Genomic DNA, 23,208 nt, shown 5'->3' with positions numbered 1-23,208 from the left:
CCTGCCTTCCTAGAGCTCCTGCAGGTGGGTAATTTGTAATTCTTAAGGTCCATTATCCTGTCAGGGCCTCTGAACTTCAGGGGTTCTCAGGAGTCCCCTGGCCTGCTCTTCGCCTGCTTATGAGCTACTTGACTCTCTAGACTCCCAAATATATGGTGACTGTTATTCTAGTACAGTGATTCCCAAAGTGGGCGCTACCGCCCCCTGGTGGGTGCTGCAGCGATCTAGGGGGGCGGTGATGGCCATAGGTGCATTTGTTTTAACTTTTTTTGTATTACCTTTCTATTCTGAGTTCAATAAATAGTTTCATAATTTCAAACTTCAATGTTTCTAATTTACACCTTTCTTTACTATATTTTACGAAAAAGGTAGAAGCATTAATACATATATCTTTCTGTTTAATTGCTATTAAAATTTTTTAAAAATTAATTTCCAGGGGGCGCTGAGTAATATTTTTTCTGGAAAGGGGGTGGTAGGCCAAATAAGTTTGGGAACCACTGTTCTAGTACTTCCTGGCTTTTATAGGTTTTCCGGTCAGCTTCGGTTATCCTTGGGATGTCACACATACCACACACTGGAACACACAGACATAGACTTAGGAGTATTCATAGATGTGATGCTTTTAATTGGTCTTTAAAAAAATGACAATCACTGTGGAACAGAGGCCTATATGACCGAGGTGTATAATAAACTTTCCATGTAATAAACTTCAGAGGACGCTCTAAGGAAAGCGTGTTATTTATTTGGAGGAAAAATCATGATTCTCTTTAAAAAGGTTCAGACTACTTAAAAATTGGCAACATCTACATTTTTCTTAAAAAGACTCACTGAGCATAATAGCTGCTTCTTTGTATAATTGTTAATATCTGTCTTTTCCTGCAGACAGTGAGCTCTGTGAGGGAAAGCACCCTATTAGTCCTGCTCATGTCTGTGTCTCTACTGCCTAGTAAAGAATATATTCGATTCCTGCATCTAATTGTGTCTCATTAAAAGAGGCAAAACACATTCGAATGCGTATGCAGCAGGGTGGACGGACAGCTAGGCTTTCTGACCTCTTTCCTTGGACTCACTGGTTCATGAACAGAAGGCCTCAGTTTGTCTCTTTGGATTCAAGAGGCCAAGCAAGTCAGTCATTGTTTCATCGAAACCTTTTGAGCAATGTTCTTTATAAACCTTAGAGAAACAGGAGAGAAGACATGGGTCATGCCCTCCCACGAATGTGTAGACAGGCTTAAGTCTAAGAATATAGAGATGGAAGATTTTACCCCCCAATCATCCATGAAGCCATCATACAAATCGTGAGGGTCTGTTTACATACCATGCCTTGTACTAGATATGAACCCTGCCCTCAAGGAGCCCACTGCCCACTGGGGGAGACAGACCTGTTGTGAAATGTTAGTACATTGCAGTATGAGACGTGCAACAGTGGAGCCAAGTAAAGCGTGCAGAAGCAGCATAGAAACTAGCAGTCCTATGAGTAATAGGTGGGTGTTTTGTGGTTAGTCAGTCTGCAAAGAATTGCAGTGTAGTGAAATACTCTTACTACCAAATGGCAGTGAGTTTGGTTGAGTCTGTCAGTAAACCCTTGAACTAGTTAGGTAGCTGACTAATGAAAGACATAAAGATGCCACTTCTTTGATTCCAGCAGTGGCACATTGTAACTGATGCTGGTTCCACCTCTGGGCCAACAGCCCGACCCTCGGGGTGGGAGGTGGGAACCCACGCTGTGACACTGTTGAGTCACCCAGCTTCAGGTCCCCACCTCCACTTGAGGGTGTGATTTTTTGGTCATGTTTCAGCTGTTTAATTAACTTGTTAACTCAGATCGCTTGTTTATGTACTTTGTCACTTTCCCCTTTCTCCTAAGTCCAGAATGGCTAGGAGCTGGGATGTGTGCATGTCCTGGCGGTTGTGCTGAGTTTTGGGTAAATGAGAGTCTGCTGCTGTCTGATTTGCCAGTGCTGTGCTCCATCTGGCAGCAGTGGAAGCTTTGCCCGGGCCCAGTGTCATTGAGAAGAAACACCCAGGGCTTCCAGTTTCATCAGACTCGGCCGTTCACGTTAACGGGAACAAGATTGGCTCACTTGGTCAGAAGCAGCTCATTAGTGGACCAAGGAGTTATTTGACGGTAGTTGTTTCCACACGCTCCAGTGGCGAATTGTTCCCAGGACCCACCTGCAGGCCACATTAGCTCCCAGTCTCCTTCGGGAAGGCACTGATTGTGTGATGTTGATTAAAGAAGAGTTTGCGCTCTCTCTCTGTCCAGTAAGATGGGATGGGTTAGGATGAGAAGAAGGGAATGAACCCTGCTTTTCCCCTTCTCCATAGGCCCTAGACCAGTGATTCTCAACCACGGGACATTTACCATGTCTGAAGACATATTTGGTTGTCACAAATAGAGGTGCCACTTGCATCCAGTGGGTGGAGGTCAGGGATGCTGCTAAACATTCTACGATGCAAGGGCAGCCCCCCTCAACAAAGCAATACTCAGCCCCAAATGTTGGTTGTGCCAAGATCAAGAAACACTGCCCGAGACTGGCATCCCCAGGGGTAGGTGCTTAGCGAGGCGGCTCACATGGTATCAGGATGACTACAGTTTGTCTCTACAGGAATCGGGATGCAGTCTCTGCCCTCCCCCCTCAGGAGTCTGGTGCCTGCCTGCAGTGTTTGCGATGGAAAAATACTTTTCTCTGTTAGTCAGAGGCACTTGGAAAGAGTCCCAGCGAACCTGTTCTAATCTGGGAAAGTTGGCTAGGGTACCTGTGTCTCAGGCTGGCGGAGCTGCATTCTAGAAACCTTTTCCAGGCTGCGTGACGTCCCTGATCATTGTTCTCAGGAACTTCATGGGACCCCTGGGGGATTTTACCCAGGCTCAGGGACCTGCAGCCATCTTATCCAGATTCATGATTTCCTGGCCTGAGGTGCTGCTAGTGAGAGCTGGATGGCAGATCTGGGTGCCTTCCTAGTTTGGTGACTTTGGTTAAATTACTTCACCTGTCTAGGCTTCAGTTTCCTCATCTCGCAAGCAGGATATGCAAACCTGCCTGCATCCTACAAGTGGGCTGCCATGAGGGTCAAATGAACAAATCTGTGAAAGATCACTAATTGTAAAATACTGTGTGTGCACGTAAGTAAGAGGTTGGGATATGTGAGTATATTGAGGAGGTAGCAGTTAGATCTCTGTTTCAACAAGGTCTCTGCAGAACTAGAGATACCAGCTTTTCCTGAGGACTCCTGAGCTGGCCAGGGCTGCCGATGCTCCATCCCAGCTCTGACAGGCAGTTTCCCAAAGCCTTTCGTTACATGCAGCCGGCAAGTGGCCCTTTTATATTATCAAGTTTGGAAGAGCAGGGAGGGGGGTAAGAGATCAACCGAAGGACTTGTATGCATGCATATAAGCATAACGAATGGACATAAGACACTGGGGGGTAGGGGAGGCCAGGGGATTGTCAAGGGCGGGGGAAAAAAGGACACATATGTAATACCCTTTGTAATACCTTAAGCAATAAAAAAAAAAAAATTAATCTAAAAAAAAAAGTTTGGAAGAGCTTTGTGGCCTTATAGGTAATTTTCTGTGTTAAAATCTCTGATCACACTGTTGTTCCTTCCACATCCCAGTTTGTAATGGTTTACATTTATTTGTATTCTTATTTGTTTAATGTCGTGACTGTAAATTCCAGGAGAGCAGTGTCTGTTTTATTCATGGCTGTGTCCTCAGCACCTGGCAGAGGCCTGGCACTTAGTAGATGTTTAGTAACTAATTGCTGAATGAGTGAATAAATGGCAAGGTGGAGAGAAACACGGACTTTGTAGTCAGGCCTGGGTGTGATCTCAGCTCTGAGTGGCTGTGGGCAGTGCCACCGCTTGCATCTCTGTTGCCACCATAGCGCTGCTGTCACCCCTGGCCTGGATCCACAGAGGCCTCTACTGGTGTCCTCATCTCCCCACACCCACTTCCTCTCCCCTCCAGTCTGTTCTCTGTACCTCAGTTGGAAGATCCTTTCAAACCGATTGTGTCACATTCCAATGGCTTCCCATTGCTCTTATGATAAAAACAGAGTCCGTAGTTGCCCTACAAGGCCTTCTGTAGTCTGCCCTCTGCTTCCCTTTCCAGCTCCATTTCTTACCGTGCCAGCTCTTGATCTCTGGCTGATCTCCACTTTGGCCTTCCCTTCGTATCTTGAGTGCATCATGCATGTCTCACTGTCATGCTTTTGCACCTGGTGTTCCCTTTGTTTGGCACACTTATCCCCATACTCCTCCATGTTGACATGTTGACTTAGTTATGTCCTTTTTTCCCCCCCCAGACTTCAGCTTAGTCATCACTTCCTCAGGGGGACTTTCCTTGACATCTCTGACTAATCACTTTTCCCTTTTCTCTGTTCTCAGAGCACTACAACCTCTCCTTTTTGCTGTGTTTTGTAGCATTCTATGACTAATTCCCCCTCCCACTAGACTGTTAGCTCCATGAGGGCAGGGGCCACGTCTGTTTTGCCCGGCATTATATTCTCAGTGCGTAGGAAAATATTTGGCACATATGAGGTAGGTACTCAGTAAATGTCAGACAGATGAATAAACCCAACTTCTCTGAGCTCATTTATATTTTTTCATTGGGAAAATGGAGAGGTATTGCTGACCTCGTCTGAGCACTAACTGAGATGCGTCCAGCATCCAGCTCAGGACTGGGCTCCTGTGCCAGTTCAGTACAAATGCCCTTCCTCTGTCCTTTGAAACTCTGGAGCCCTCTGGGGGTCAGATGCTCATATCTTCTCTCTCTGGCAGAGGGCTCTGAGAATATGAGTGTCCCTGGATAGGTAGCAGGTTGATTCAGAACTCTGGAGGGTGCAGGAAGATGAGCGCTTAAAACTGCTAAGTGCTGGTTGCTGGTGATTAATTAGAATTTTGAGAGCAATGACTTACACGAGCTTGGAACCTTAATGCGGTGCTGGTGGGCATGTCTGGAATCCCTTGGCTTTTGGGATGCTGAAGCTTTCCCTGAGCCACGCAGAATCCCAAGGTAGTCTTGTGGTCTCACAAAGGCTGTGGATTGAAAGAGTGCAAACACAGAGTACTTGACATTCTGCGGTTTCTTCAGTGTCACCTAAAAAAGTCCTAGAACCTTAGACATTTTAGAGAATCAGATGGAAGAAGAAACTTTCTCACTTTGCAAATGAAATGACTGAAACCAAGAAGAGAGAAAATGACTTTATGGCAGCATTTAAGCTAGAATCCCATTCTGCTTTTCAGTAAAACTTTTCCTTCCCATCACTGTCCTCCTGGTTCTTGGTTATATTCTTTAGTTGAGATGTTTTTTATTCTTTTCTCTAACGTGGGGAATTGCATGACATATGTGGAAGGGACCAGTCTCCTTTCTTCAGGTGTCACAGACCGAGAAATATTTTATTGCTTTTGATGTCTAAGCACTAGTGAAATTCAAGTTTAGCCATTGATTCACACTAATCCAAGTTTATAAATACACATCTAATGCTGATTTTTCTTTTTCTTTTTCTTTTTTCCCCCCACCAAGATCCTTTCTAGAATGGGGTGACAGTGGATATCACTCCATCTTCTTTGGGGCCATATGTCATGAAACCGCAGCCGAGCTCAGGGAGATTCTGACCTCATGGGCTCTATTTAAAGCAGGTGGTTTGGAATTCATGATGTTTGTGCGTTAGAACTTTGAAAATCCAAAGGTTGAAAGTCAAACCAAGCCCAAAGGACTATTTTGAAATGGATAATTTTTACTTATTATTGAAGTCATTTGTTTTTATTCTAGAATCCCTAGAATGTCAGGAATGGATGGGCTCTTAGAGCTCAGCTGGCCTGACCCCTCAGTTTAGAGGTGGGGAAACTGAGGACTGAAGAAGGGGAAGCACAGGGAGTGAGGGAAGGAGCCAGGACAGAACACAGGTCTTGTGGCTCTCAGTCCAGTGTCCTGTCCACCTTGTCACCTTCTCTCTAGAGATGATGAGGAAGTGAGGGTGACTTAATCAATCACACCCAGGGGCCTGAACAGGAATAATAGTTCCTTCTGTACATGAAGTTCTGATTCAAGAAAATACTGAATCTTACCTGAAATGCATAGCCATAGATTCCCTTAATGGATTTGTGCGTGGAATAGAAACCAGGAGATGGTGCCCCAGGAGTGAGGGTCAGGAGGCAATCCAGGATTCACAGCAGCAGCTGCATTTCCATTTATAATACACTAGAGGCCAGGGACATGACATTCATGCACTGGGGGGAGTCCCTCAGCCTGGCCTGTGCCCTCTCGCAGCCCGGGATCCCTCGGGGGATGTCCACATGCTGGCTTAGGCCCACTCCCCGCATGGATGTAAGCTGGCAGGCAGACATCCCCCGAGGGGTCCTTAGTGCTGCTGCAGAGGCGGGAGGGCCTCCGGCCACCGCCACTGTGCTTGCCAGCCGTGAGCCCGGCTTCTGGCTGAGCAGCGTTCCCCCATGGGAGTGCACTGACCACCAGGGGCAGCTCCTGCGTTGAGCATCTGCCCCCTGGTGGTCAGTGTAGGTCATAGAGACTGGTCGTTCTACTGTTTGGTCGATTTGCATATTAGCCTTTTATTATATAGGATAGCAAGTCATAGCTCTCATGGACCACTTTTATCACCATTAAGTGCTTTCACATCCATTTCCTCATGTGAAGTTGGCAAGATGGGTGTTTATTATCCTTGCTGCACAGACAAGGCCCTGATTGGTTAGCTAAAATTTGAACCTGGTCTTTTGTCCCCAAGGCTGCTGCTCTGATTCCAAGTTGTGTGTGTCTCAGCATATTCTAACTCATTAACGGAACATCCTTTACTCTTCCAAGAAGCCTCTTTCTCCAGCTTTTGCTAGTGACTTTCCCAAGCAATAAGGAAGGTGATTCTTAGTTACCCTTGATTCTTCAGCTGGTGTTTGTGGAATGCTCACTTACATGTCTATAGCACTATGCTACAGAATATAAGCGAATACACAATCCAGAACTACCTTCAGGAAGCTTATAGTTGGTTGAACAAATTAAATATTTAGTGGAAGAATAAAAAAAATATGACAAAGAGTGAGAGGAGTGGCCCCAACACTAAAAGGACTAGGGTTTCAGAGGAAGGAGAGGTCAGTGGGTGAGGGTGCTCAGGAAGGGTGTGAAATCCTTCTGGAAGGTCACATTTGAAGGGGTGGACAGTTTGGGACTTGGTTCTGTTGCTGTCTTTTTGTCCTCTGGCAAGACATAAAAATCTCCAGTCTCCTTTTCCCCATTTGGGCAATAGGAGGTGTAGACATAATAATTTTAAGGGCCACTCCAGCTCTGAAATTTTGTCATTCATATATAAGCATACATAAAACTGGCCTAAGGAAATAATTATGGATGTTAAAATATTAAGAATATTGCCATCTTTTTTTCTCCCTTGCCCTCTCTCCCTTCTTCTTTCCCCCTCTTCCCCGCTCCCCCTCTCCCTCTCCCTCTCTCCCTCCCTTAAAAAAAAAAAAAGAATATTGCCATCCATTGTAACCTAATTTATAATGACAAAAACAAATGCATGGAAACAAATGAGACTGTAGGGGGATAAGTTAAGTAAACTGTGGTACAACCACATGTTGGAACATATAGCTATTAACTAGAATGTTTTAGAGTGGCAGTCAGTGACAGAAATATGCTCATGCTATAGTAAGTGAAGAGAGTACATTATAATAACTTACCACACCATAACTTCCATTTTTCAAAAAAGGATGTTTGCATAGAAAAGACTAGAAAAAATATGCCAGAATATTATCTCTGATTGGTAGGATTATGAATGGATTTTCTTTTCTTTTATATTTTCTATGCAGACCATATAATTTTCAGTTTGATTATATCCCCCATAAATGTTAAAGTTAATGAATAAAATTGCCCCTCAGTACACGGATGGCCTCTTTGCACCCATTCCTGTGTCTGAGTCCTTGACGGGTCACTTCCACTGGCCTCAGTTGGGAGGTTGCATGGAAAAGAGGCAAGAGACTGTGGAAGGAGGCAGGGAAGCGGGCATCTATTTTTGGCCCAGTTCTGAGTCAGCTTTGTGACCTCAGTCAAGTCCCTTCTAAATGTCCCTGCGCCTTGGTTTCCTCGTCTGAAGAGAGGAGATAGAGGTCACAAAAGGTCCTTTGGGCTCCAAGATATACTTGCTTATAAAGATGGAGAATTTCTCCACTGGTGTGGAACCTGCTCAGAGGCCTCATTGGTTCCTGGGGCCTGGTGTCCTTGCTTTCTCTCCTGCTCCTTTGCACCTGGGCAAGCCGATTTCTGTTCAGAGTTCAGGGTGGGATTAAATAGAGTTTAGTGGTAGGGCTCAGAGCTGTGAGAGTGTAGTGACAGCATTAAACCACTAGAGGGAAGCATTGTTTGATTACATTCTCCTTTCTCATATCTGCCCTGCAGGTGAAGATGAAGAGTAGCCTTGATTGGCCTTGATTTGGTTTCAAATTCTAGAATTTTAGAATTAAAAGGACGTTTAAGATGATCCAGTAAAGCCCAGTTATGCTGCATATGTGAGATAATAGAGGCCAGAAAAGGCAAGTGACCTACAGTATGTTTTTTTCAGGATCTGCACTATGGGATTCAGGAGAAGGCTGCAGTCAGAGCCAAGAGTGTGGTCAGTTGAGTCCACAAAGGGTGGACAGTTCCCATGATTGCATAAGAATCTGAGGGATCTGCCTGTGTAGACCTTTACTGAGCTCCTCTGGCGAGGTGCTGAGAGGCCTGAAGGTGGAGAAGACAAGCTATAGCTCTATCCTGAGGAGCTCATGTGGTGCAGAAGCACATGCAGACTCATGCTGCCACCCCAGTGTGTCTTTCTTGTCCTCTGGGGAGCTGTCTAGCCTAGGATTCAGGCTGCGGTGGTGGCTTGGAGGTTGGCTTATGAAAGACCTGCAGGTGTCCTTGTGATCGAGGCTCTCCAAGGTTAGGAGATAACCTGGGCGCTGCCGGTTTGCTATTTCCGGTGAATTTCTGCAAGCATTGCTCACATGTTGACATGCTCTATCTTACCACTTCTTGAGGTTTGCAAGGGATCCTGATAGCTTGTTTCCCACCTTTCAAAGGCTTTGTTTCCTTGGCTGTGGACTGACTTAATTTTGGTTTCCAGGGTGCCCACTAGCCCTAAGCATTGTGGTAAAGTGGAATTGTGAGCTGGTCTGGGAGCCAGGCAGCTGTGTGACCTTGGGCAGGTCACTTCCTCCCTTTGAGTAGGGAGGTCAGACTCTCAGCTGCAGTGTGTCATCTCTCCTAGAGAGATAAAGTTCTGGTGTTATTTTTGGTTTTTGAGTTTGGCAGTGAATACCAATTGATCTGCGGTTTGGAGAAGTGCAGTGTGTCAAGCTGAAGCAGGAGCAGGATTCACTCTTAGAAATAGTTGCATTTGAATAAGGGGGCTTGTCAGGGGCCTGTTAAAGCCAAGTGCAGTTGACCCTGGAGGGCCAGCAGATGGCAGCAGTGGGCAGGCAGAAAGCCTTGGGGGTGAGGGGGGGTTGGGCCAGCTTCCAGAGTCAGAATTAGCAAGGTCAGAGCTGCAAGGACCCCAGAGGTCACCCAGGCCCTTTTCTCCTTTTATGGTGGGAGAACTCAGGCCCAGAGAGGGAAGGGGACTACCTAAGGTCTCACCATAAGGTAATAATACCCAGTTATCTCCTTGCTTGTGACCAGAATTGCCATCGGTTTGGCCTCTAGCTGGCTGCCCTATGGGTGAGTCAGGAGACAAGGGCCTGGGCCCTGGGCCAGTGAGCCAGAAGTAAGAAGGGAAGGAGACAGGAGTTAACGCTCTGCCTTGATCCAGGTGTCTCGAGTGTCTAGTTCTAACGATGTCCACCTCCCACCTGCAGTGAGGGCAGTGTCCATTGCCTTTTCTGCTCTCCTCCTGTCTGCCCTGTTCTCATCTAGGCTAAGGCCCTCCCATCAGGCTGTGCTGTGCCGGAACCGTTGCCAAGGGTCATGTCACAGCTTTTACACCCAACAGATGGGCAGGCCCAGGGCCTTGTCAGAGGCACGCTGCAATAAGACACGAGTTAGCACAATTTGTTGAACGACTTTTAAAAAAAAATATCCAAGAGGGTCAGAGGAGGGCAGGGAACCAGTCTTTGCCAAGAACTTGCCATGGACTAGGTGCTCTGCCAGGTGCTGCCAATTACATACTCCTCAATCCTGCAAGGTCAGGTTTATGTCTGAGAAGAGGCCTTTCCTCTGGTGGTCCCCTCTGCCCAAGTGCTCATCTCTGATCCCCACCAGCTATTGCCACACCCCCATGGCTTTCTGCCCAAATGTCACCCTATTGCAGATAGCCACCACCAGTCTGTCCCAGCCACAGTCTACTCCCACCTGCTTTATTTTTCATGAGATCAGTTCTCACTGCCTGAAACCACAGTGCCATTCTTGTTTACTTACTCGTCACTCTCTCCTCACCAAACGCGAGCCCCTCGGGATTAGGAACTTGGTTTGTTGTATTTATCCCTGGCCCTCCCCTGGCGCAGAGGAGAGGCTCAGTGGGGGCTAGTTCCATGGGATGGCTTTAACTTTTCATGTGGAAGTTGTGCATTTTCAGTGACTGTGCTTAGGAGACCCAGCTGCGGCCCTGCCCTCTTCCCACCATCTCAGAGAAGCCCAGGACGAGAGCCTCAGTTCACTGAGGCTGACAGCGGGCCCGGTGCCCCAGGGCTTGGGGCCAGCTTTGCCTCTGCCTGTCTGCAAGGCCTTGCCGTGGGTCCTCAGCCTCCCTATCTGTCCACAGTGGGTGGGGGCAGCAGGATGCTGTGAGCTCACCAGATGGTCTGGGAGGGGCTCGGAGGTCCCTGGCACCTCCATTCAAGGAGTCCTCTTCCTCTTTCCTGGCCGGGTTGATTTGTTCCAGGAACCCTCTGAAAGTGAGCTCTAAGTGACCAGCTTGTAATTTCACCATCATTTTAGGTTCCCGACAGATGGCACTGTGCTTGCCCTTTCTCAGGGGACCTTGCCTGTCTCACGGGAACGCTCAATAATCGGAGTGCCAGCCAGTGCCTTAGAGTGCTCTCGGGTGTGTGCCAAGGTGAAAGTGGCCCATTTTGAGGAATCTTGGATCAGCTTTTTCTTAATATGAGAGCGACTTTTTACCTCAGAAGGAAGCCTGACGTGGCCAAAGTCGTCCTCAAGAGCCAGGTTCAATTCTGATTTGGCTGCTTGTTGGCTGTGTGATCCTGGGCAAGTCATTTAGCCTCTCTGGGCCTGAATATCCTCATCTGTTAAATGAGAATCATAATCCTTAATTTGTCTGCCTCACAGGGATATGTTACGCCACTCACTCAGTCACACCTTCCTTCCTTCATTCCTTCACCTTTTCATTTAACAAACATTTATTGCATAGGCAGAGGTGAGGGGAGTACCTCCCAGGCAGAAGGAAATACTGAGGACAAAGGCATAGAAGCGGGAAGTACACCCTGGCACACTTTTTAAAAAATATATTTTTATTGATTTCAGAGAAGAAGGGAGAGAGAGATGGAAACAGCAATGATGAGAGAGAATCATTGATCAGCTGCCCATTGCACGCCCCACACTGGGGATCGAGCCCACAACCCAGGAATCGAACTGTGACCTTTTGGTTCATAGTTCAGTGCTCAACCACTGAGCCACGCCGAGCGGACCGGGTATCCCTGGTGCACTTTGCTCAACATGGGACCAGACAGAAGGAGAAGGGACTGGAAACATTCGAGTATCATAGGCACGCGTCCTCATTCAGGCTTTATTCTGTGAGCAATGGAAGGGGCAGTGAAGTTGAGGTGTGGGAGGGAGGGTGATACACAGGAGCAGGGGAGGAGAGGCTTTCCTGTTGAGGCCTCATGCTTGTTTTTTGCTTCATTTCTTATCTCTGGCTGATTTTGAGGTACTCTTGATTCTTGGGGGAGCCCTATCCCCTATGAGCTGGGGTGATTATTAGAATCCATTCGATCATTAGGGACTGGAGTCAACTGACGCATTGGTCTGCCTCCTGGGAAGGTGTCTCGGGCCACAGGGAAGGTCACGCAGGGAGCCGCCATGTTCCTTTCAGCTTGAGTATTTCCTAGGAGCCTGAAGATGAGCCACTGTGGGGCTGCCCCCGCCCACCCTGAGGAGACGGAGGTGTGGGGGAAGGGTTCCTTGCATTTATCAAGGATGTGCTGTGTGCCAGGCATTGTGCCAGGGCTTTAAAAAATCACCTGCTTCATCCTTACACAGTTTGCCGAGGAAGGCTCACTCCCATGTCACATGTGAGGAGACTAAAGAGCGGTGAAGAGCCGTGAACCTTATCCAGGTCTTAGCCGTACTTTGCCCAATGGGAACAGCATCACTTTGTCAGCTTCGAGGTGTTGTGAGGCTCCAGGAAGGTCCTGCTTAGGAAAGCACTCTGTAAACTGGAAATTACCGCGTGCACAGGCCGGGGCTCACGAACAGCACTGCTTCCCAGTGAAATCATTGGAGATTTGCTTGGGCCTTTCCTGCCTGCGCTGACAGAGGTCTCAACCTTCGGTTTCTCCTCTGTTCACTTCCTCCAGCCAGCCCCAGCGTCCGTGGTTCAATTCCCCACTTCTCCCTTTTAAGCTCACACATATGAAGGCACTGCTCTTTTTATTACAAAACTAATATCAGCATAAGCCTACTTTTTTGCCATTTTGGTGAAAAAAAAAATCCTAAGTCGTGGAATTATGATGCTGGGAAGGACCATTTCATCCTTATTTGAAATTTGAGAAAACAGAAGCTCGGGGAGATGGCCCTACAGCTAACAGATGCAGAGCCAGGATTAGGGCCCCATGGGTCCCTTTCCCTGTGCCCCTCCACTGCCCCACATGGCCCCTCCCAAGAGAGACTTCAAGGGCTTCGTCTAGAGAAGCGGTTCTCAACCTGTGGGTCGCGACCCCTTTGGGGGCCGAACGACCCTTTCACAGGGGTCGCCTAAGACCATCGGAAAACACATATATAATTATATATTGTTTTTGTGATTAATTACTATGCTTTAATTATGTTCAATTTGTAACAATGAAAATACATCCTGCATATCAGATATTTACATTACGATTCATAACAGTAGTAAAATTACAGTTATGAAGTAGCAACAAAAATAATTTTATGGTTGGGGGTCACCACAACATGAGGAACTGTATTAAAGGGTCACAGCATTTGGAAGGTTGAGAACCACTGGTCTAGAGGAAGAATCCAGCTTAACAAGTTTCATTACACCAGCCCCTTTATGTAACAGAGCTGTTTCCGGGTCCTGACAGATGGTCCATAGTAACAGTGCTCTGCTGATTTTGTTGGAGCTGATCCTATGAAATGAAAAATCCTGTGTAGCAGATGCCTTTTCCAGTCCTTGGCCTGGGAGGAAGTCAGCCTCTCCAAGGAAGGCTCTGTGGCTTTGATCCTCACTGTGTCTGGTGTGACTCAAGGGGAAGGCCCTGAGAGGGAGTCTCAAACCATGTTAGGTTTTTACAGGAGGTGGGTGCTGATAAAAGGGGCTTCTCCTGGGGCCTGCGGGGCAGATGGGAGCAGAGAGCCTAGTGGGAGGGAAATTAGCAGATGTGGAAGGAAACAGCCTGTCCCACCATGGATCTGGACTGGCAGCCCTTCAAACCGCAAGGCCCCGCACCTTCAGATGAACAATTTGAATATAATGTCAGTGCTTGTCACACAGCCCACCAGCTTTGACAGTGGACTCTGATCCCAGGCGTCCCCCTTCCCTGATTGAAGTTACTGGGACTCCCGCCTCCGGATTATCTTTCTTTACCTGTTGGGTGCTTGGTCACTCTGGTTCTTCTTAGTGGTTCTGCTTGAAACAAGTGGCAAATCCCAAACCATTGACAGCGGAATGGACATCATCACTTCCATGGACTCTTCTAACCTTGTTCTGCTGCTCAGTTCTCTCCCTTGAAGTGTCCTGACATTTGGGGGTGGGAAACAGCTCTCCTACTCAATGAGTGCAGCTCTGTTAGGTCTCCAATAGGTCTCTTATACCCACGTTTCAGGAGGACCCTGGGAGAGTTCCCAAGGGTGGGGCTAGAAGAAATTTGAGAGGCGCCATCCAAAGTCTTGTCCAGAAACATCGCTAGTTGACCGTGAACTGACATCCCAGGATAGGCTTCCTCCCCTCCTTGCTCCTGCCCTTGGGTGAATTATTGGCCCCAAAAGGTTGGGGCCAACCTTTGTCTCCCCAGCTTGAAGTTCTTAATCTGGGCCTCCCATGCACCAAAACCCAGTTTCTCTTTGGAAGCTGAGGATGCAAATAATATTTCTGGGGGCCGGGGGTGGGATCTCTTGGCTTGCTAATATAACAGCTTTGATATCTTGGTGGGCTTGGCAGGATGGCTGGCCCCAGTTTATGGTTTGTCTCTGGCCCTGCTGCTGCCCGGCCTCATGGTGGTCTGCAGGGGGCGCTGTGCTCCCACAGCCAGGTCCTGGGGTTTTACTGAAGGAACTCAAGCATTCCTCTACAGGCCCAGGCATGCTTGTGAACTGCGGCTTTCCCTTGCTAAGTCTCATTCCCAGCTCCTGCCTCCAGCTCGGGCGCTGTGAGTCATCGTCATCAGTGGAAAACTCGGCCTCACCAACAGCTGGGTGCAGTGTTTGGCTTGTTTTGTAACTTCACAGAGATGGAAACTGCTGATGATCTTTTGCAATGGGCAGTAACTGAAGTCTGGGTCAGGGACGGCAGTTCTAGGTAGGGAGAGGAGAACCCTGCGGAGTTGGGGGTATTTTTCTGAGAAGCTGTGGACAGGATGTACTAGAAGTCAGGGCGGCCTGGGATCTGGTCTTGCTTTCCCTCTAACTCACTAAGTGACCTTGGATAAATCAGTCACTTTCCTCACTGGGCCTCACTTCTCCCTTCTAGAAGCAGATGGTTGGGTTAGGGTGCCATGGAGTCCCTTTTTTCTGTGACAGTCTGTGAATCTAAGTTGAACGTAAAGAGCTTTGAACCCCGTTCCCATAATCCCCTTGAACACCTGAAACCTATGGCTGTTTCTCCAGGTGAACAGTGCTCACTGCATAAGGAGAGTCACATAGGTAAGATTCCTACCCTCCAGGAACTTACAGTCTGTCTTCCTCCTCTCCTCTTCCCTGGCCTGACGTCAGCGGACTGATGGGCTCTGCGCTGCGAATGCGCCCTGGTGAGCAGCGTTTCCTCCACGCCACGAGGCAGAAGTCAGAGTCTACTGGGAAGCAGGAAACTGGGATTCTGGTTCTGGCTTTGCCAAAATACATGTGTGTCCTTAGGCAAATCATTTCCCTCCTTCAGCCTCATTTTCATTTTCTCTAAAATTAAGGAATTAGCCTCACTTCTTGGCTTCAACTCTCCCCACTGCCTCCCCTCCTTGCACCTCCTACTAGCTTTACTGCAGGGTGTGATTCTTCGCTGCAGAAGCCCTGGGGTACAGTTTCCTTTCTTGCTGGGAGGGAGAGAAGCAAGATTATATATTTTTTAATTACGCAGCTAAGATTAGGCAGCAATCTGCATTTTAAAGTGTTATTAATAAGAGTTTAAAAGTATGCGAAGAAGCTTTGGCGTTTGAATGTGAAATGACTTGGGAAACATCTGCAGAGGCACTGGCCTCAATCAGGAAGTTTTCTCTGGTGTCAAGTGGCTGCTGGGTGTGAGTGGCAGCTGATGTGCTGCTGGGCCCTTGGAGGCGCAGGAAGCCCTGCACTCAGCCAGGGTAGGCCCCTCAGGACCGGGAATCGTGTTCCAGCCTCACATGATGGCTCTTTGTAAACTGACTCTAGAGAAAGAGTGATAGTCATCATGTTACCAGCACCTCCATTTAGAGTTTACGAAGTGCATGCATGTGTATTGTCTCCCTTTTCATCACAGCCCTGAGAGGTAGTTAGCATTGGCTGAGGTCTCTTACATTTAAGATTCTTCCTTTCAGAAAGATCGGATGCTATAGAGCAGTCGTTCTCAACCTTCCTAATGCCGAGACCCTTTAATACAGTTCCTCATGTTGTGGTGACCCCCAATTTCATTGTTACAAATTGAACATAATTAAAGCACAGTGATTAATCACAAAAACAATATGTAATTATATATGTGTTTTCCGATGGTCCTAGGCGACCCCTGTGAAAGGGTCGTTCGACCCCCAAAGGGGTCGCGACCCACAGGTTGAGAACCGCTGCTATAGAGGAAAAGCTGCAGACAGGGAGTGGGGAGCTGCGTGCAGGTCCCGGGCTTCCGCCTCCCTCCCCAGCTCTACCTGTCTCCTCTCCCTACTTTACATTCCTCTCTAACACCTAAGTCATATGCCAGGGGATGTGTTCTATGTGTGGTTTTTTTTTTTGTCCATTGTCTGTCTTCCCCGTACTAGCATGTAAGTTCTGTGAAGGAAGGGAGTTTTGTCTGTTTTGTTCAGTGCTGTGGCCCCTAGCACCTGGGACAGCACCTGGCAGTGAGGAAGTGCTCAGGAATGATTTGTTGCAAATTGTGAATGCCCGGCTTTGCTTCTGAGTAGTCTGTGTGACTTGGAAAAGTTATTTATTGTTCTCGGTTTTATTTTCTCTTTGGGAAGTTGGATGGGATGGTGTCTGCTGTCCTTGGTGGCATGGTAAGAGCGATGCCCATAGCTCCTTTTCCTTTCAGCAAACACTGAGCACCTGCTCTGCGTCAGGCCCTGTACTAGGTGCTGTGAGGACACAGAGAGAAAGGCTCACTGTTCTTCACTTTTTAGTGGATGTGATGGTTGGTTTTATGTGTCAACTTGACTGGGCCACAGGGTGCCCAGATATTTGGTAAACATTATTCTGAGTATTTCTGTGAGGGTGTTTTTGGGTGAGGTTAACATTTACATGGTGGAGTGAGTAAAGCAGATTGCCCTCCCTAGTGTGGTGGGCCTGACCCAATCAATTGAAGGCCTGGATATGGCAGACTGCGGACCCTTCCCCGAGTAAGGGAGAATTCACTTGCTTTCCAAGTGGAACATCAGCTCTTCCTGATGGAGAGCCTTTGGCCGGGGACATCGGCTCTGCAGATTTTCGAATTGCCAGCCCCCATAATCACGTGAGTCAGTTCCTCATAAACCTCTCTCTCTCTGTCCCAAAGGCTCTTTTTCTCTGGAGAACCTTGATGTATACAGAGGGCAACATAAGACATGTCAAATAATCTTATATTTGGTGGCATAGAATAGTTGTTGGAACAGAGATCCAAGCACCATGCCAGTGGCTTCTACCGGCAGGGTTGGCTTATTCTGACAGAGGGATGATGGGATGCGTTAGGGAGGCAGTGGCATCTGAGTCAGGTGCTGTAGGTGGAACAAGCAAGCCTGCCAGCATTGCAGGCTGACCAACATCTCGAGCTGGGGCACAGCATGATCCTAAGGCCGGGAGGGAGGAAGTGCATGTGCCCTTGACAAAGGGGGAGCCCCCCGGCATTGAAGAACATAGGTATTTGGAGGGAGGCACTGTGTGGAAGGCAAGGGAGTTGCTAAACACACTAGGACTGGGGCTTCCTGGTTTGGGAGCAGAAAGCATCCATTTTTTTTCTGGGAAGCCCCAACCCTGTGTGGTATAGATAGTCCTACAGCCGTCTGGGAGCTCCTCAGGGTGCAGTCCGTCTTGACTTCTGCCACTGGTGCTCTGATTTGACAGCTACTGAAGTCAGTGGTGAAAATGGAACAGCCGTATTAGTATTATCATTATTATTGCAGCCTTGCCACTTACTAGCTTTGTGATCTTAAGCAAGTCATTTGACTTCTGTGATGTTTCTTTTCCTGTTCACACCAATCATGAGGGTTGCTCAAATTATACAACTTAATGGCAGTGCCAGAAGCAGAGTGTTAGAGTCAGTCAGCTCTCAGTAAATTTCTCCTCTACCCCTTTTTGTTCACTCTCTCTTTGCAGGCTGCTGCCTCTTCTCCCCCTTTTAATTGGGCAGCCCATGATTGGAAATTTTAGTTTTTTTAAAAAATTCCAAACTTTTTATTATGTGATATTGTTCATGATATGACTTTGGGGACTAGGGAAATTTCACTAAAAAATAATAGGATACGCAGTCCAGTCCCAATTTTTCTTTAAATTGTGAACTGAGTGGTCTTTGATATTACAGTAGATGTTTTATTTTAGGACATGGGCAGACTAAAATTTCCAAAGGCACCAATAACATTATGTTACACACTGCTCATTTTGACCCTGAAGAGTTTTAGACATCATTTATTAAAGTTTAGATCAGGAAGATGTCTCAGGGGTCTTCTATTCCAGCCTTCTTATTTTACGGATGGGGCAGCCGAGGCCCCTGGCGGAGAAGGGACCTGTTCAAGGTCATGTAGCCTAGCAGAGAGGCCAGGATTAGGACCCAGGCCTGAGTCATCGATGGACGCGTCCTCCCTTTCCCGGCTCACCTTGCTTCACCTCTCTTCTCCACTGCTCTCCTCTTTGCTTTTTTCCTAGCTGTAATTCACGTGTGTCATGCAGTACTTCAGAGGCCTCTGCTGTGCCAGAGACTGTGCTTGAATCTTAACAGAAACTCAGAATTTCATGGCAGATCCTTCAGTGCTCCTTCGTTCTTCAATTATGGGTAGAGACATTGAATTGACCCTGAGACATTGTTAGATGGGAGTTGGCTGAGAAGATTTGACCAATTGGTAGAAACTCTAGGTGGAACTATAGAAATCCTTGGTAACAAGGCTGGGTGTTCATTCTGGGGGAATAATAGAATAGTGGCTAACATTTACTATTATGGGTCATGCACTTCATGCAAAAGTGTCCCTGCGACAACCCTACGTGGTCGCTGTTACTCGTCCCATTTTGCTGACGTGGGATAGTGTGCTCAAGAAGGAGCCAGCGAGTGATGCATTTCCACAGTGGCGAGCAAGAGGCAGGTAGAGTCATTTGTTCATTCAGGCCACAGGTATTTAGTGAGCACCTACTTTGTGCTGGGCATTATTCTTGGGTATAGGGATGAGCAAAAGCAGAGAGCCTCTGCTATTGTAGAGCTGACTCTATGGTGCGGGAGACACACATTAATCAGACAGTCCTTCTAATTTATAAACTTACACCAGTACGACCAAGGTGAGGAACGTGGTTCTCTGAGATTTTCGTTTCTTTTTTTTTTAAATTTTATTTTCTTAGTACAGTTGACATTCAATATTATTTTATATTAGTGTCAGATGTATGGCATAGTGGCTAGACAATTATATAGTTTACAAAATAATTCCTGGATAATTCAAGTACCCACCTGGCACCATACATAGTTATTACACTATTATTGACTGTATGCCCTATGCTGACTCTATCTTCTTGTCACCTTCAGGACCCCTTTCCCTGGAGCAGGGTAGAAATTCCTCTTCACTGAAGAGCTTAGCTTCTCACTGTGCCTGTAGCTGTGGCTTTTCACCTGCCTTTACCACCATTCCGGGCAGCCCTGTGATGGAGAGTAAAGGAAGCTACCCCTTTGAATAGTCACCATCCACTCACCCTTCTAAGTATCCTCTAACCCAGCGGTTCTCAACCTGTGGGTCGCGACCCCTTTGGGGATCGAACGACCCTTACAGAGGGGTCACCTAAGACCATCGGAAAACACATATATAATTACATATTGTTTTTGTGATTAATCACTGTGCTTTAATTATGTTCAATTTGTAACAATGAAATTGGGGGTCATCACAACATGAGGAACTGTATTAAAGGGTCGCGGCATTAGGAAGGTTGAGAACCACTGCTCTAACCTCAGAGCATTACCCCTCCCCTCCCCCAGGGCTGTGAACCTAGTTGTCTTCCTTCTCCTTTACTTTATTTATGTTGACTGTTTGATAAGATTTTTGCCCAAGGTCTCAGAAGAATTCAGTCATTTGGAAATGAAATAACATTTTATGAATTTCATTGCTGGGAACCTTGGTCTAGACAGGGGTGGGCAAACTTTTTGACTCGAGGGCCACAATGGGTTCTTAAACTGGACCGGAGGGCCGGAACAAAAGCATGGATGGAGTGTTTGTGTGAACTAATATAAATTCAAAGTAAACATCATTACATAAAAGGGTATGGTCTTTTTTTTTTTTTAGTTTTATTCATTTCAAACGGGCCGGATCCGGCCCGCGGGCCGTAGTTTGCCCACGGCTGGTAGCATCTCTGCCCCTTGTTCTGTTTCTTTTAGTGGTACCACCGCCTTCCCACTAAGCTGGAAATCCTGGTCTCAGAGTGCTATTTATCTCCTCTAACTGGGTACCAAGCCTCGCAAATTTTCACTCTTCACCACCACCTGATTCCAACCCTCCTTTCAGCTCTGATGCATCTTAGACTGTGTTATTGTGTGCGTGTATAGGCTTCTTTCCTCCCTGCCGCCCTGCCTCCCCGCCTCCCCGCCTTCCCTCCTGTCCCCTCCCCTCTTCCTACCACTGGGAACAAGGTAAGTGCCCTGTTCCCTGCCAGTAAATGGGGCAGGTAAGTGTGTCTGTCTCACGGGGTTGTTGGGAGAGATAAACTGGATACTATATAGAGAATGCTTAGAATAGTGCCTGGCACTTAGTAGGTGCTATGGGAGTGTTAGTTATGAATATTATTATTACTGGAGCCCTCTGGTCCTTTGCCAGATGTACCATCCCCAAACATTCCTTTCATCAGGCCCCATCCCTGCTCAAAAGTCTGCAGTCTCCCCATGGTCTGTGTGTCAAGCCGTAGTCCCTAAAGTGAGCATGCAAGAGCAATTGCCAGGGTGTGGGAAGAGAAAATTGACTTCTTTTATGTTTTTTTAAAAAATCTAATTCTCTCAAATTTTCTATATTTGACTATGCTTTACACTGTATATTTTTGAGTAAGAGTACATTTATAATTTATAAATGTATGCAGTACAAGTGCATACTTTTTTTTGGTTAATCCTCACCTGAGGATATTTTTCCATTAATTTTTAGAGAGAGTGGAAGGGAGGAGGAGAGACAGAGAGAGAGAAACATCAATATGAGAAAGACACATCAGTTGGTTGCCTCCCACATGCACCCCTGACTGGAGCTGGAGATTGAGCCTACAATCGAGGTACATTCCCCTGACTGAAATCAAACCCGGGACCCTTCAGTCCAAGGACTGACGCTCTATCACTGAACCAAACTGGCTAGGGCCAAGTGCATACTTTAATAAATAAATGAATACACACACATTGGTGGTATGTTAAAAATATTTCACTGATAGGGAAAAAATATTTCCCGACTCTCACTCTCCACCTGCCCCGCCTTGTGTCTTTCAATTTCTGTCATTGCTAATCTTCCTAGAGATTCTCTCTCATTTTCCCTTTTATTTCTATCCAGAAGTTCACCTTAAATGCCACTTGTTCCATCAGGCCTGCCAGGATCGTTGTAGCTTGAAATGCTTCCTTCAAGCTCCCCGGGCATTCATTGTCAATACTACTCATTTGGCCCCTGCTGTATTCCACTTGGAGTTGGGATCCTTTGCCATGTACATTTCTTGGCTCCATAGTTCTGTTAATTCTCACATGGATATACCTTTGAATTAGGTTTTGCTTGCTGACTTTATTTTGAGCTGTTTGTCATTTATCATTTATCGGGAGACACATGCCTACATTTTTTGAATGACATTAATGTTTCTCTATTGTATGGTAGTAATATGTAATTCTTTACTCTAAGGAAAAGATTCCATTTGCTACATTTTTTATCTGAGTCTCCTTAGATTTGATGGTGTGCTTCAGCCTGAGGCAGACATTTATCTGCAGTGCAGTAATGAACATCTTCTGTGTGTGGATTTATTCTTTTCTTTGACTCCAGGTGACCTAAAATCATAATCCTTATGTTTAACGCCTGGATTTCAGTACTCATGGTCCGGAGTTCTGCATGTCCTCCTGGGAAGTGAGGGAAGCTGGATGGTACACAGAACAGATCCATTTAATCTGGGTTTCCCCTCAAACACTGTCAGAACGCTGTTTCTCAGCCAGGGCTTGTCCGGTCGTGACAGCAGCTGTGCGATCATTAGAGATCCTATTGGTCCCGGAGTCCGAGGGACAGGTTTAGATCTCATTTCTGCCACTTGCTGGTTGTTTCGACTTGACCAAGTCATTTCCTCTCTCAGGTCATTTCACCTCATCTGTAAAAGAAGCTTCATGATCCCCACGTCACAGAATTACTAGGATTAATTGAGAGAGTGTCTATGAATCTGCCGGCACCTAGGAGGTGGTCCATAAGTGTCTGTTTAAAAGAAAAAATAAAAGTGTCTCCTATGTCCTCTGTGAGCTTTCTGATGCAGAATATATTTTGGGGGAAACAGCTTCAGAGAGTGTGCCTGTCTGTCTGCGCAAACAGGCTGGAGACTGAAGGCTGGGCACCGAGTCGGCCTGACTTCTGGGCTTGTCTCTAATAGAATGTCTATGGCCTCCTCAGGGGCATGAGGATTAATTAGTTAATCTTTGTAAAGTACGCTGAAGGTGAAAAGTGCTCTGTAAGTAGAATGGTTGAATTGCTATTGGAGACGTCATAATGGCGGCACCATTTCCTGGCAGTCTTGCCTGTCTTGGACATCAGTAATCAATAGCAGAGAAGGTTCTACGATGTTTTACTTGATAAGAAGGGATTCATTATGGGGTGTGTGATAACACAGTTCTTCTGTAGAATTGCAGATAGCAGCCTGCCAGTTTTTCCCAGCAGAGGGATGCTAGGGTCACTTACATCATGGTCTCCTCCTCTGGCTGCTTGGGAATCTCCCCGCTAAGGCAGTCTGGTTGTAAATATCAGCCAGCTCAGGTAGAGGGATGGTTTGCCAGTTTTGAATGCTTTCTGGGTGTGGGGCACATAGGCTTTTTTAAAAAAAATTGCTTAAAATATTACAAAGAGTAGTACATTTGTCTCCTTTTTTTCCCCCCTTGACCTTCCCCCAGCCTCCCCTACCCCCCTGTGTCTTGTGTCCATTGGTTATGCTTATATGCATGCATACAAGTCCTTTGGTTGATCTCTTATCCCCCCAACCCTCCCCAGCCTTCCCTCTGTAGTTTGACAGTCTGTTTAATGCTGCTCTGCCTCTGTATCTATTTTTGTTCATCAGTTTATAATGGTCTTTATTATCCATAAATGAGTGAGATCATGTGGTATTTTTCTTTCACTGACTGGCTTATTTCACTTAGCATAATGCTCTCCAGTTCCATCCATGCTGTTGCAAATGGTAAGAATTCCTTCTTTTTCACAGCAGCATAGTATTCCATTGTGTATATGCACCACAGTTTTCTAATCCATTCATCTGCTGATGGGCACTTAGGCTGTTTCCAAATCTTAGCTATG

At 46.8% G+C, this 23,208-nt stretch overlaps 1 protein-coding gene across 14 annotated transcripts in view; it reads left to right on the top strand.

Moving 5' to 3' along the window:
• Positions 1-23,208, top strand: part of SERGEF (secretion regulating guanine nucleotide exchange factor) — a 197,305-nt gene that overhangs the window by 24,319 nt on the left and 149,778 nt on the right. The gene's annotated exons all lie outside the window — the stretch shown is intronic.

The sequence above is a fragment of the Myotis brandtii genome, unplaced genomic scaffold (genome assembly GCF_000412655.1).
Source record: "Myotis brandtii unplaced genomic scaffold, ASM41265v1 scaffold782, whole genome shotgun sequence".
NCBI classification, from domain to species: Eukaryota; Metazoa; Chordata; class Mammalia; order Chiroptera; family Vespertilionidae; genus Myotis; species Myotis brandtii.
The sequence above is the reverse complement of the archived record's forward strand: the minus strand, read 5'-3'. Positions and strand labels throughout refer to the sequence as shown.